Source organism: Metopolophium dirhodum, chromosome 4 (genome assembly GCF_019925205.1).
Source record: "Metopolophium dirhodum isolate CAU chromosome 4, ASM1992520v1, whole genome shotgun sequence".
In the NCBI taxonomy this organism is placed as follows: domain Eukaryota; kingdom Metazoa; phylum Arthropoda; class Insecta; order Hemiptera; family Aphididae; genus Metopolophium; species Metopolophium dirhodum.
Window position 1 is genome coordinate 4,135,360 of NC_083563.1, and position 13,770 is coordinate 4,149,129.

The 13,770-nt window shown below is 26.9% G+C and overlaps 1 protein-coding gene across 2 annotated transcripts in view; it reads left to right on the plus strand.

Annotated features, from left to right (window-relative positions):
• Nucleotides 1–591: 591 nt before the first annotated feature.
• LOC132943202 (5-hydroxytryptamine receptor 1-like) overlaps nucleotides 592–13,770 on the plus strand; it is a 234,726-nt gene continuing 221,547 nt past the window's right edge. For both annotated transcript variants that reach the window (XM_061012077.1, XM_061012076.1), the window contains exon 1: nucleotides 592–951. The gene's annotated coding sequence lies outside the window, so the exon portion shown is untranslated. The remainder of the gene's footprint in view (nucleotides 952–13,770) is intronic.

Below are 13,770 nucleotides of genomic sequence, written 5' to 3' on the forward strand. Positions count from 1 at the left end.
AAATGTTTTTTTTGTTTTGGATAATTCAAATATAATTCAAATCATAATTGTTTTGTCTTTATTTTACTTACCTACTTATACATTTTTGTATGTAAATAATATGAAATTTAACGATCTAGTTAAGATTTGCCACTAGGTGCTACAACTGCAGCACTGTGCTCTCCTTAATTTGGACCTGTTCTTCAACGAGCGCCATGTCCTTAGAAGTGATCATAATATCACAAGTAGAGAAACCGACTAGGGGACTATCACACTGAATCATGAACCTAATACCCAACTGTTTTATTGGTTATAACATAATAATAATCGACTTATGGGTAGGTGTAGGTATACATGGCGTATGTAATAGATTATTTTTTTCGATAAAGTCAATAGGTTTGGCACGCGTAATAAATAGTTCCGAATAAAATTTAACTATAATAATTATTATTATAAAAACAGGCCAAGTCGACGCATGACAATTGATCACCGTTCGTCCGTCACCGGTCCGCCGCCTAACTTTTCGTTTCGGCGGCGGCATCGGCGCACGTGTGTGATTTTCGTCGACAAGGACGAGTTGCGCGTTACCGGCGGCGCTCATAAATTCGGTATCGTATGCGTGCGGGTGGGCCGGTCGCGCGAGAGACGAGTTCAGTTCGTTTTACCGTCGGGCACCGCGTGCGGTTTTTGCTCGGCCGTCGTCGTCGCATTCGTTGTTTTTTCGTTCCGTCGACTTTTCGAAATTTCGTTCTACCACTCGGCCGATAACCACGTGCGAATCCAAAAAACATAAGGTTAAAATAATAAAACGTATTATGCCCACCTGTTATGTAGAAAAATTTTCTTTTTTTTTTTTTTTTGAAACCCACCGTGAACTTCCGATAAATTGACAACATAATATTCATTTATCGTTTGTTTTCATCTTGATTTTGGACTAATTTTTCCCAGGACGTGATCGTACAGCCGATATAGGTAAGTCGCAGATGTCTATAATCCTATTATTACTATACGAGTAGGTATAGCGAGTTTTCAGAAATATGCAAACGTATATTCTGTCGGCGTAATTTATCTACGCGGTGCAAGCGCGTCCATTGAAAACCAAAAACCCAATTATATAATATCGTAGTGTAACGCTATAATTGGTTTTATCACGGAAGATTGTTTGAATTTTATTTATTATCATATGTGTATTTTGATTATATGACAACAATAAAATAGGATCTAATGAAAAACGTGCTTACTCCGGAGACACGACATTTTGTCACAGTTATTAATTTGTATAGCGTCTTCCGTCCCTTTATAACGGCTTCGATAAAAATATACCTAATTAATTTTTAGTTTACCGTATATAATAGGAATATTATTAACTTTGTTGATAACATAAACGATGCCTTGGTTGTTTAATTGAAAATGTAGGAGAAAAAAAAATGTTATTGGTATATTTTTAACAAAACATAATAATTATACCTTTTAAAGACCATTGTGAAATATTCTTATAAAATGAAAAAAGTAATCGACCTTTTTTTTTTTATATATATAATACATAGAAAGGTTGAAATAAACTAGAGTTTGAAGTTTTTAGTGACACAAAGACCTTAATTTTATCACTTTAACGATTTAATTAAAAAACAAAAAATTGGTGAATGTGTAATAAATAATCATTTAATTAGATAGGTACTTCTGTTAAATTACATTTTATAACTTTTGCTATTATATAATTGAACTAAAACATATTTTTTAGAAAAAATGTTTGTGTATTGTACGTAATTACGAAGGTCCGTGTACTTTTACAAATCATGTGCCTAATTGATACTATTTGATAATAAAAACTTTCAAAAAAAAATTCAAATGTACAAATATTATTTTAACCATAGATATGTTCATAAAACTTGAAGTTAATCCAACGTAAGATGTGTTTACTAGTGAATTAAAAAATGTATAACAATTAGTGACTTCAACAATAATGTTGTTCATAAATTTAAACTTTTTTATATTCACATATTTTTTTTAATAAATGGATGTATTCTCTGTATGAAATATGACTATAGCATTATGATTAATTACTTTATATTTAAAAAACAGAAATTTACTTTAGCTATCTGATATGTCAAATACATTCACACTAATTTTGGGCTACCATACATTTTAAAAGTTTAACTTAAGATTTACCTACATAATTATATAATATAATATGTATTATTTTTGATACCTAGTTAGGTAGGTATATGATTAATTATTGATTTGTTAATGTTATGCATCTTATGATTTAATTAGATTAAGTTTAAGGCCAATTGAAAACTAAATATAAATATAATTAACTAATAATATAATTTAAACACTTTAATAGTTATAATTATATATTTTAGTTAATGTACCTATCTTAGTTCTTACAAAATATACATAATAATATGGCTTTAATTATAATAATAGTAGACTTGTAATTTTCTACTAAAACAATGCGTTGTATAATATTAACCTAGATAATTTATGGAAGGACTTTCAAAAAAAAGTATTTGTGAAGTGAGACTAAACAAATATTTTAGTTCGGAAAATGAAAAAAATTGAAGAAATGTATAATATAAAAAATGAATAATCAACAGACAAAAATATAGGCAGTTGAGCATTCTATGAAGTATTTAAACATTTGAATGTGATAAATTAATAATAATATGTGATATTAATATGTCGATTATATTTAGTAAGTTAATTTATGTAGTGTATAGTTCAGTGGATGTTTTAGATGAATTTTGTTGTGATTCCGTACGTTTATTTTTGTAATAATTATTACGCGATGACATCTTATTGAATTTACATAATTCGACAGTAGTATATGAAAACTACTTAAAATACGATAATTATTTTGTATGCAGATTATAACTGTACCTATCTATTTTATTTATTGGAAGGATTTTATTTGTAATTTTAAATATATTTTAAATACCCATTCTATTTTTTAAGAAAATCCAACACATTGATGATAATTAAATATATAGGTAAAAACAAATTAAGGGGGACGGTCACCTTTAACACCCCCTCAAATACGCTACTGAAACGTGCATATTTTGTATTAAATTAAAATTAATCAGTTACAAAATATAAATTATTTAGAACTTTATTATTTTTGTGCAATGCGAAAACAACATTTTTTTCTCTGTATAATATTTATACTCGGTTTTTTTATACGTAATTTAATATATTAAATATATTTGTATTCATCAACGACGAGCATATTAGCCGATACAACTATAACATTAACATAATTTAAAATCATATTAAACTAGTTGGTGAAGATCAATTATTTATAGATTTGATAGGTGCATTGACTGATTTTATTGAAGGTATTAGTAATGTTAATTATTTTATCTAGAGTTTCTGGAAGTTGGTGTTTATGTCTACATTTGTTACATTTTATTCGTTAACAAGTAGCGAAAGTCTGATATGGAAACACTCACATACTACATGACATATTTTTTAACAAAATGATAATTATTAAACTTTGGAGCTTGTACTTTTATTGAATTAATGCATAATTGCATGATAAATTATCATATTATTTTTAATACCTGCTGGTTGAAACAAAACCAACAATTTTTTTCTTCAATATTTATTTTGTTTTTGGTATCTGGTTTTATACTAGTTCTAAAAATATAACATTTATTAATTACCTTTTTTAGCATTTGATAACTAAGAAATTCATAAATAATTGTACAATTATGCTATCCTTAAGGTAAAAAATATCTTTACTAACCTATTCATTGTAATCAGTACTTTTAAATCCCAATTGTATGTCGTATTTAATTTTATCTGATAATGAATATATAGTAAAGAATATAAAATTATTTTACCATACGCTAATGGTTGTAATTCGTTAAATATAACATTCTGTCAAAAGTAAACCAGTGCTTATGGCGTGTTAAATAATAAATATAAAAATTCAACGTGTATAACAAATGTTGATTAATTCTGATCGGAGGCAAACTCCTTTTTATTATTATTAAACGAAAAGCATAATTTTATTTTTAAAGTATTATATTTATTTTCCCGATAAGTTGATTTATATTTGGAATATTTCCGTAAATAAAACGTCATTTTAAACAAATTAATAAAAGTACAATTTAAATTTATCGAATAACTTGTCTTTTTGTAAATAAATATTATGTATTTAATTGTGAAGTAAATTTAAAATCTCTAAAAAAAAAAACATTTATTTAAGTGATTGAAAATAATTTAAACTTCAATACTGAAATATGTATGTTGTAAGTTATATGTAAGTTAAATGTTTCAAAGATTATAATTATATAATTTATACAATATACATACAGCATTAGATAATTAATATCCAAGGGTAGATCTTGTTCAAAAACGTCCAAGGCGTATCACATGGTTAATCCTAAGAGATGGATAGTTAATCACTAAGACTTAAGAGGAAGGAAAAAGATTTTTTTCGTAATTTAGTGAATATTAGGTATCTCAAAATATGGCTAAATAGGTCTATATAGTATATTTGACTACAACTAAAACTTAGTTTAAATATTATTTAATATTTTGTACTTATATATTTACTCTTTGGAATTAATTTATATTTATTTAAATTAAATACCATTTCAAGAATTATATATTTATGAAAAAATATTAATTAATATTGATACTATGATGCAAAAACTACTTTTTCTTATTTATTTTTCAAATACAAATTTATAAAATATAAGAAACCATATTTTTAAATTACTTTATTGTCCGGAAATACGTTTAAACATTAGCAAATAGTAAGGTTCTTATCTCGTTCATGAAGTATATTGCGTGCTTTGTACCCACTGACTACAATTTATAGAACTGACACATATAATAAATGTACGGTTTGAATTAAATGAAAGCTTAATGTTGGATCTTTTCGAGTTATACATTATAACTCTTCAATATTATAACGGTTTGAACAGAATAACTCTTTTTGTTTTATAATACATAAAAAATGTACAAAATTTTATTCTGAAAAATCGTCGCCGATTTCCAATTATGTTGGAACTTGTACGTTATGTATTATAGGCACCAAAATATTTTTCAAAATATACTAGCATTTTGAAAAGTATTCTTTTATTTATATTTGTAAAATATATAAATGTTGTGTCTTTGGTACTACCCCCACAATTCATTTAAATGTATTATTATTTATTGTACCCCCTCCCCTGGAATTTCTTGGGCACGCCACTAAATAGATGATAAATTATTAATAATATGTGTATTATTCCAATTGTAGTTGAAAAATACTTTCATACATAGATTTTTTAAGTATATTTTACATTATGAATCATCGCAGTATTGAGTATTACAAATTTACATTTTAATATATGATCTTATATACCTTCTGTATTTTATATATTTTATTAGTCTCGAACGTTTAGTTAATTCTTTACACTATGGTATGTAACTTAAAATTGATAAGACACCGTGCTATAAACTGAAATCCAGACACAATAGTTTTCTGTCTGATGATTGATGGTATTTAAATTAATACGTAATGATAATATAATATAATCACCAATACCTATGCTCGTTATAGGCGAGTTAAGTGAAAAGAGATTCTCAACACATTTTTTTCTAAATCCTGTAAAATGTTCATAAATTTTGCTAAAAACGCGTATAATTGTATTATCAGAAATGTATGATGATATTTTCTAAAATAAATAATTGAAATAAATGCATTAATATCTTAAGAAGTGACATTATTTTAAGTTGTACATTATCGAATAATAACTGCATGATTTGTTGTTTGTTTAAAATTTGTATTTACATTTGATAAGCTGTCATTTTATTAGAAAAAATTATATTAATGTAAATGAACATTTAGGTTTTCCAGATATTTGTATCTTTTTTCGATAACTTTTTTAAACACTTTACAATACAGTTAAAAAGTTTAATGTAGAACTTCAATAGAAATTGTTGGTTTTTTTTTAATTTCTCTATTTTAAACAAATCGCGAAAGACCAGAAAAATAAGTGTAAAAAAAAATGTTATTAAATAGATTTATGAAAACTTAAAATATTTTAGTAAACCAAGCTTTGTTTAAAATCTTATATCAATTAAATGATTTATCATTAATTTCAAAAAGTAAGACATTTTCTCTCCCCTGGGCCCATTCAATTCTAGTACCAGAATTCAGTGTTTATTTTTTATTTTAAATACTACGATTAGGAACTTTGTTTCTGTATTTTCGGAGAAATAGCTTTCAATTACAATTGATTTCTTAATCTTGGTATAATTTATTTTATTGCTTGAAAAGTTTGAATGTGGTTAAACTATGTATTTTACACACACATTATCAGATCGTTTATTCATTTTTACGAAATATTTTTAATTAATAATTATCTCTTTAACTCGTATGATGAGTACGAGTTAAATCCTCGAGTTTAATCCTTTCAAAACATTCTAAAAAATAATAAATACATTGTGTTAGTATGTTTATGGTTTTTTCAACAGATCGTACTATCATTTATTTCATTATACAAATTAAGACTGGACGTCATGGAAACATGTAAAACTCAATGTATGTATTCTATGTAAGTACCTATCTTATATTTAAACGAGGTTACTTGGGGGCAGTTTTAAAATTTAATTAGAAATGACGGAAAAAAACAAACATAATTAGGTAGTTAACAAAAAAAAACCGGGGTTTAAATTAGTTCTGTAAGATTATACCAAAATTAAATATATTTGATGATTCCTTTATATTTTAAATTTAAATTTTATGACCTTCCCAAGTTACCCTATAAAGGCTATCATAGGTAAAAACGAAGGTTATTTTAATGTTATTATATTATATCATTACATGTTTGAACGTATACCTGTAATAATTACTTATTATAAATGAAGAATCAAAAATAAAATAAAAATATTTGAATGTGGATATAATAACGATCATATGAGACAATAATATATAACTCATAGATCAGAAGTGAAAAATAAAACCGTCGTTTAATTTAAATAATATTAGCATTAACTGTTGCATATTTAAAATACTACAACTTATAGAGTATTATTAATAAGGAATCAGCATTTGTAGTTGAGTAAAGTGAAAATTGTCAACAGTACAAGATAAATACCTACCTAACCTATTTATTCGTATGTTTTTTGCGTAAAGGTCGTAGAAGTTTTGTTTGTCAATTGAACCTTATTGCAGTGTTTAAACACAACAATAACACCGAGTGTGTTTAATGTGAAAAGTAACGCGTTGCTTAATATCGGTATATTACTATTAAAAACTATTAGAATATAGGAATATAACTGCTATGATCGTAAAATACTTACAATACTAATTTTCGGTTAATGTGCGTATAACTGAAAATTATTTGTGCTGCGCTTGTATAGATTAACTTAACATTATAATTTATCATTGTAAAATGTTTTTTATTTATTTATTTATTTAGTTATTACTATTATACGCAGCGGAAATCTCAATAATAACTTTACTAATGGTGCGTAAATCAAGTTGAACAGTAAAAATAAAGGACCTTTCCAGTATAAACTTTTTAAATTGCGTTGCATACAGTTGAAGACCACGTACTTATACTACTATTTACTTTTAAACTGTAAATGTTTATACTATATACATATTATATTTTAGTTAAAACTTATGACTATTATTTAAAAAATAACTTTAGTAAAACAGAGAATAATTGTATATCGTTTTGGATTAACTGAGCTGGTTCTATATTCTTTCCCTCCTAGAATACTACAGACAGACGCCGTTGGTGTAGGTACTATTACTTCCATATTGTGTGAATATTCATTGGTGCTTAATGCAGAAATATATTTTTACATTTTTAAAGTGTATTTTTTGTTATTAAACAATTTGAAAAAAAATGTCTTCGCTTTTGGTCTATTTCGTGTAAATATTAAATTGACGTAAGTAAGTAATAATTATTTGATTGGTTAACAAAGATTTTAAGAAATGTATAAGTTTACGCTTGCCGTTACTAATACCTATTTCGACTGCTTCTATTAATTTACAAGTATTTTGAGAAAATCGTGCTAAGTCCCTTTTCGATGCCTCGACCATGACCTGTAGGCCGTTTCTGTGTGGTGTTTCACTGCTAAGTCCATGGATATTATTGTTTTTCTATTATATTGTAATTCGTAAATTATAGGCATGAACTGCGGTGATAGACTGATCTACGTTAGTTGTTTTTAAATGTTGAATAGCGTACAGAGAGTGATTTTCGAAATCTGTGAGCGGTATCGGTGGTCATTATTTTACACTCGGTCGGTCGCGCGCGTTGGGGACTGCAATTTAAATAAAAAATACCCACTTATTTACCACGAAAAATTTCCTCTTGAATGTGATTTTACCTGAATTTAATACTCCACGAAACGTATAACTTATCACCACTCAAGTCGAATAATTAATGTTTTGAGTGTGGATATTAACTCTCCAAAAAATATTTTATTGCATCAATGGTCTAACATTTTAGTATTGGTATTAATAAAATCACATAACATTTAAAATTCATTATTCTAAGAAAAAAATGGTTATAACGTATAGATATTTAATCTGAAATAATATTTACATATTAAACGATATTTTTTCTAAATTTTTGTTTATTGTTAATTTTGTATCAATATTTTTACTTAAATAGTAAATAACTGATGTGATCAATTTATTGTTAATTTTCTGTTTTAGTTATTAGTTTAAGGGAATAACATATTTTACACAATGTAATAATAGTATTAACCTTTGATAAATTATCACACATCAGCACGTACAAGTGATAAAATAGCACATTGAAAGTACAACGTAAGGTACCAACTACAATAATAATTACAAAACGTAGTATTTATTTATCGAGCCGAGTTGGTTCATCAACAGTTCTAATATATTAATTTAGTATAAATATAATAATTAATAAATTATAATTTAAATTTAATTAATTTGACTTTTTTCAGTTTAAACTATATAATATATTTGATTATGTAAAAAAAAAGTTTTAACGAGTAAAAAAATTTAGGTATACCTACAAAACTTTTGAAAACTTTTGAAGTAAATTTTTATTTCAATAGAAAATTATTTATAACAATTACCGTTTTACAGTAATACAATTTGTTTGGTATTACAAGTCATTATTATCACGTTATAGTTATAAAGATTTTACAAAAATAATTATTAATTATAGGTCAAGTTTTAATCAAGATTATTAAAATAGTATGAAAATTGATATCTGACTAACTTAAAATGAATACAAAATAATTTTCATGAAAATTAATATTATCTTTTAAGAGTGAGAACAGTATAATCAAAAAAAGGTGTGTGCTGAAAATATGTTATATATTATATCTATTATAATAGTAGTAATTATAACGCGTTACATGTGGTTCTTTTTTATTCCATATTAATTACTTTCATTAAAAAGTAATTTTAATGCTCCATCACCTATGTTGTATACATTACATTGTATTCATTCGATAGTATACACACAAACAGTTTAATAATGGTCTTCTTTTAATAAAAACATTATTTTTTACTCGGATTGTATACCTATTCAAAATGAAAAATGTTTACTTATCGCCGTTGGTTATTGAGTAAAAAAAGAATTAGGTATGTCAATGACGCAAATCAACCGGTAAAGAATTATTTAACTAAATTTATACAATATTGAATAATTTAAAATGGCTTCCTAATTTTTCGAGTAGATACGAACGTTGCATTACTCAATATAGTTATTGCATCTAGAATAAGTGATGCCATTTGATTTTTGTGATTTCATGAATCCACCTAAATTAGGGTAGTGTAGTATCTACTGCATGTCATTCAATCATAAATCAATAATCATAGCTTCATATTTGTTTTTTCTGTAAGCTTTTCGATCATAATTTGTTCCTGTTTATTTATCATACAAATATTAATACGACGTACGTAAGTGCTTACAGATGCTTCAAGTCTTCATTGTACATTTTTTTTTTAGCCCCGTCCAAATTAAATTCTTCTACATAGATACCTATACCATATTGTGATTTCTGGACAATTTTTTACGTATACAATATAGGTACCTATGTATATTTCAATAATACTTAGATGTTCTCCGGCATATCTCAAGTTTATGTGAAACGCATAGAAATCTAATAAATTCACAATAAATTATAAACTAATGTACGAAAATATATTTATGTGTCTGCCAGGGATTGTCGGATCGGAACATAAAAGAACTAAGATACATAGATATGTGATTTTCGTCCCGTAGGTATACATACGCGTTTATCTTGTTCAGAAAACTGCCACGCAAGGTGGATAATGGTCATTGAGTTTACACAACGCCTTTTTAATATTAGTATACTTATACGTTGAGAGCGATTCCTCGCAGATTCGTATTATTAGGTACGCATAGAAATCTAATAAATTCACAATAAATTATAAACTAATGTACGAAAATATATTTATGTGTCTGCCAGGGATTGTCGGATCGGAACATAAAAGAACTAAGATACATAGATATGTGATTTTCGTCCCGTAGGTATACATACGCGTTTATCTTGTTCAGAAAACTGCCACGCAAGGTGGATAATGGTCATTGAGTTTACACAACGCCTTTTTAATATTAGTATACTTATACGTTGAGAGCGATTCCTCGCAGATTCGTATTATTAGGTAAGTATAGGTATTATTTAATATCCCGAAAGTGGCCGAAACGATGGCGGCGGCACCGCTAGGCGTATAGGTAAAACGGCAGCGTCCGAGTCAACAACGTGGCGTAGTATATTGTACACACAACGTTGGCAGGATCGGTTTCATAATATTATATTATATCAACGAAACGGTGGTGATAAATCCGGTGCACGAGCTTTGACAGATACCCCAAGATGGCGTATACACGCGCTGACCGCGGCCGCCACCGCCACCTGCAGTATTCCTCGCGGATGTCCCAATTACTATTATAGGTACGATCGTAGGTATATATAATGATTATTATTAAACTCTGAGACCCGCGTGTACATGTATACGTTAACGTGTATTATATAACACAATGGTATATAGTGAGCGACTGGTGGTGAGAGAGACACGGTGAGAGAGAGAGAGAGAGAGAGAGAGGTCCCTGAGCGAAACCAGAGTACCTATATATATAATATAATACTGCAGGTATTATATAGCTGGTATACCCTCGTCCTCGAGAGCCACCTATACATATTATATATTTGTACAGCCACATTTCTGACTATCCTTTTCAGCCCCATTTACCATTTTATATTATATGACTGCGCATTTGAATTTACCGTTTTCATCGGTAGGATAATATGTGGGTTAGATAATTGTTCCACCCACTTTGTGTTTTTCAAATCGAAATTTATGCATATTTTACCTCCACGAGTTACTTACCTGGATTTGAAAAGTACATACTTTTTAAGATTTGTGGCATAGATGTTTTTGCGTGTAAAAAATAGAAGCTGTACAATAGTTAAAAACAGAGTCGCGCGTACCTATGTAATGTGTATGATATACTGTCAAGTTACTTTAATAATCTAATTAAATATTGGGTAGTTGTTATGAATTATAATATAATAATTAAATAATGTAATGTACAATAAACTTCCATCATATTTTGTATATTAATATGACAAAATAATACAAATTAGTTGAAAATAATGACCAACTACCTTATTTTGGTGATGGAAAATCACCACATCAAGAATAAGATAATATGTTTTTAATTAAAACGAAATCTCATTTTATAGTATTATATATTTCATATTCATTATTTTATATCAGTTAAAAGTTATGACAAACAACTATTTTAGTATTATAATATTGATGTTCATGGTAGAGGGGTTACGATGCTTGCAGGAACAAAGAGGGGAGATGGTTGTTTAATAATCACTCCGGTAACATTTTAAGCTCCTAAGAATGTTACCACATTGTTTCAGAGCAAAAAATATCAACCATGGTTACGCTATAATTTGAAATGACGGAAACATCGATCTAATCCGATTAAAGGTTAACCATAATGGTAAAATTACAGAAAACTCGACTTTAACTCGCTAATAGGTATTTAATTAAACAAAAGATGAGTTAACATATCATATAGTAACAATAAGTTAATAATAATCTCTATATGATTAGGTATAACAAATTTTAAAAATATATTATAAATTTGTAAAATGCATGATATGTTTATAATCCAGTAAAACTTTGAAATATGTAAAATAAAATATGTAAGATCATATTCAGCATACAATCAACGACAGAAATATGGAATGCATTTATTAAAAATATAACAAAAATATGTCCAGCAACAAAACGCAACTAGCCAAAAACCAAATGGAATGCCTACTAAGGAATTTAGCTATCTACCAGAAACGAAAGTCATACCATAATAATTACGATTTATCTACCATTTTTGTATTTTACTTTAAATGTTTAAAATCTTCCATTGTTCCATTCAATACGTTTTACAAAAAGTCTGATTATTGAGAAGATCTTTTATAATATATGATTATATTAAGGGTTTTTTTGATATTGTAATCAGTTCATATAAAACACGATCACAACAATCCGTAAAAATATAGACTGCAGAAATAAAATAAATTATTTAGTGCTTAAGTGATTTAAAAAAATAAATATATTTCCAGTGTGTTATTAACGCAAAACAAATAATGTATGACAATTAAAAAATGTCCAAGTCAATCTCAATTTTTGATTTACGTAATAAAAACTACAATTAATTAATTCAAATTTTTAAAAAATTAGCATTGTATAAGTATTTTTTTTTAAGGAATAAATGATGATAAACATATAAACAACGTGTTTATATTAAACTAGGTACCAACATTTATACGCTGTAACATTTCTCGGTCCCTGTGGACCTTAGATGCTATGAGAAATCTTCACCAGTAAAAATACCATATTTTTATCCTATTTCATGCTTCGTAGATTTCAATAACGAGTCGAAAGATATTTTCTATTTGAACAATCGAATCAAGCATAGTGAGTGAGGGACAAGGTGATGTGAAACAATTTTCTCGATTTTAATATCGATGTATGACACAGTAGGTACCTACCTCTATTTTTTAATTGTAAAAAAACTGTGGAGTTAAAAAAATAGATATTTTAAAAACCAATTATAACTATTTTATTTAACTCTGAATGTTAGCATGAAAAAACATTTTCATATTTTCAAAAATAATAACTTTATTAGTGGCATAAAGATAAACTTGTAACCGACATTTTAAAGAAAAAACATTTCAATTACATATTGTGATCTTTAATATGACCGAGGAGTGGTTTTTTACGCTATTTTTGATTATTACTTTAAAATCAAGTTAGGTAATCCATTAATCATAAATTATAATATTACCTTATTTTAATTGAATATTAAAACAATAATAAATATATATTATCTTAAGAACAATATTAATTATATAATATAATGTATCATATAATTTTTTTATTTATAATTTGGGTTCTAATTTTTATTGACGGTAAATATTAATATATTTTAAATTTGATTTTTGATTTTTGGTAGGAGGTACCTATTTTACCTATTCAAAGGTGAAACTATTTGTATGTGAATTATTATAAATTATTATGTAAATGAGTACTTTTAATTATTATTTGTATTTAATAGTAAGTACATTACGTTTTGAGATAGTCAAGAAACTGATAATACCCGTTTCAACCAATGTATTGTGCTTGCAAATTGAATGTAAATTCAGGTCACGTATTCCGAAGAGTAATACTAGGAAGTTGGAGTACACTAAGTATCATAATAGTTATGTGACCCTAGGGTTATTTTGAAAAGTGCTCCTAATAAT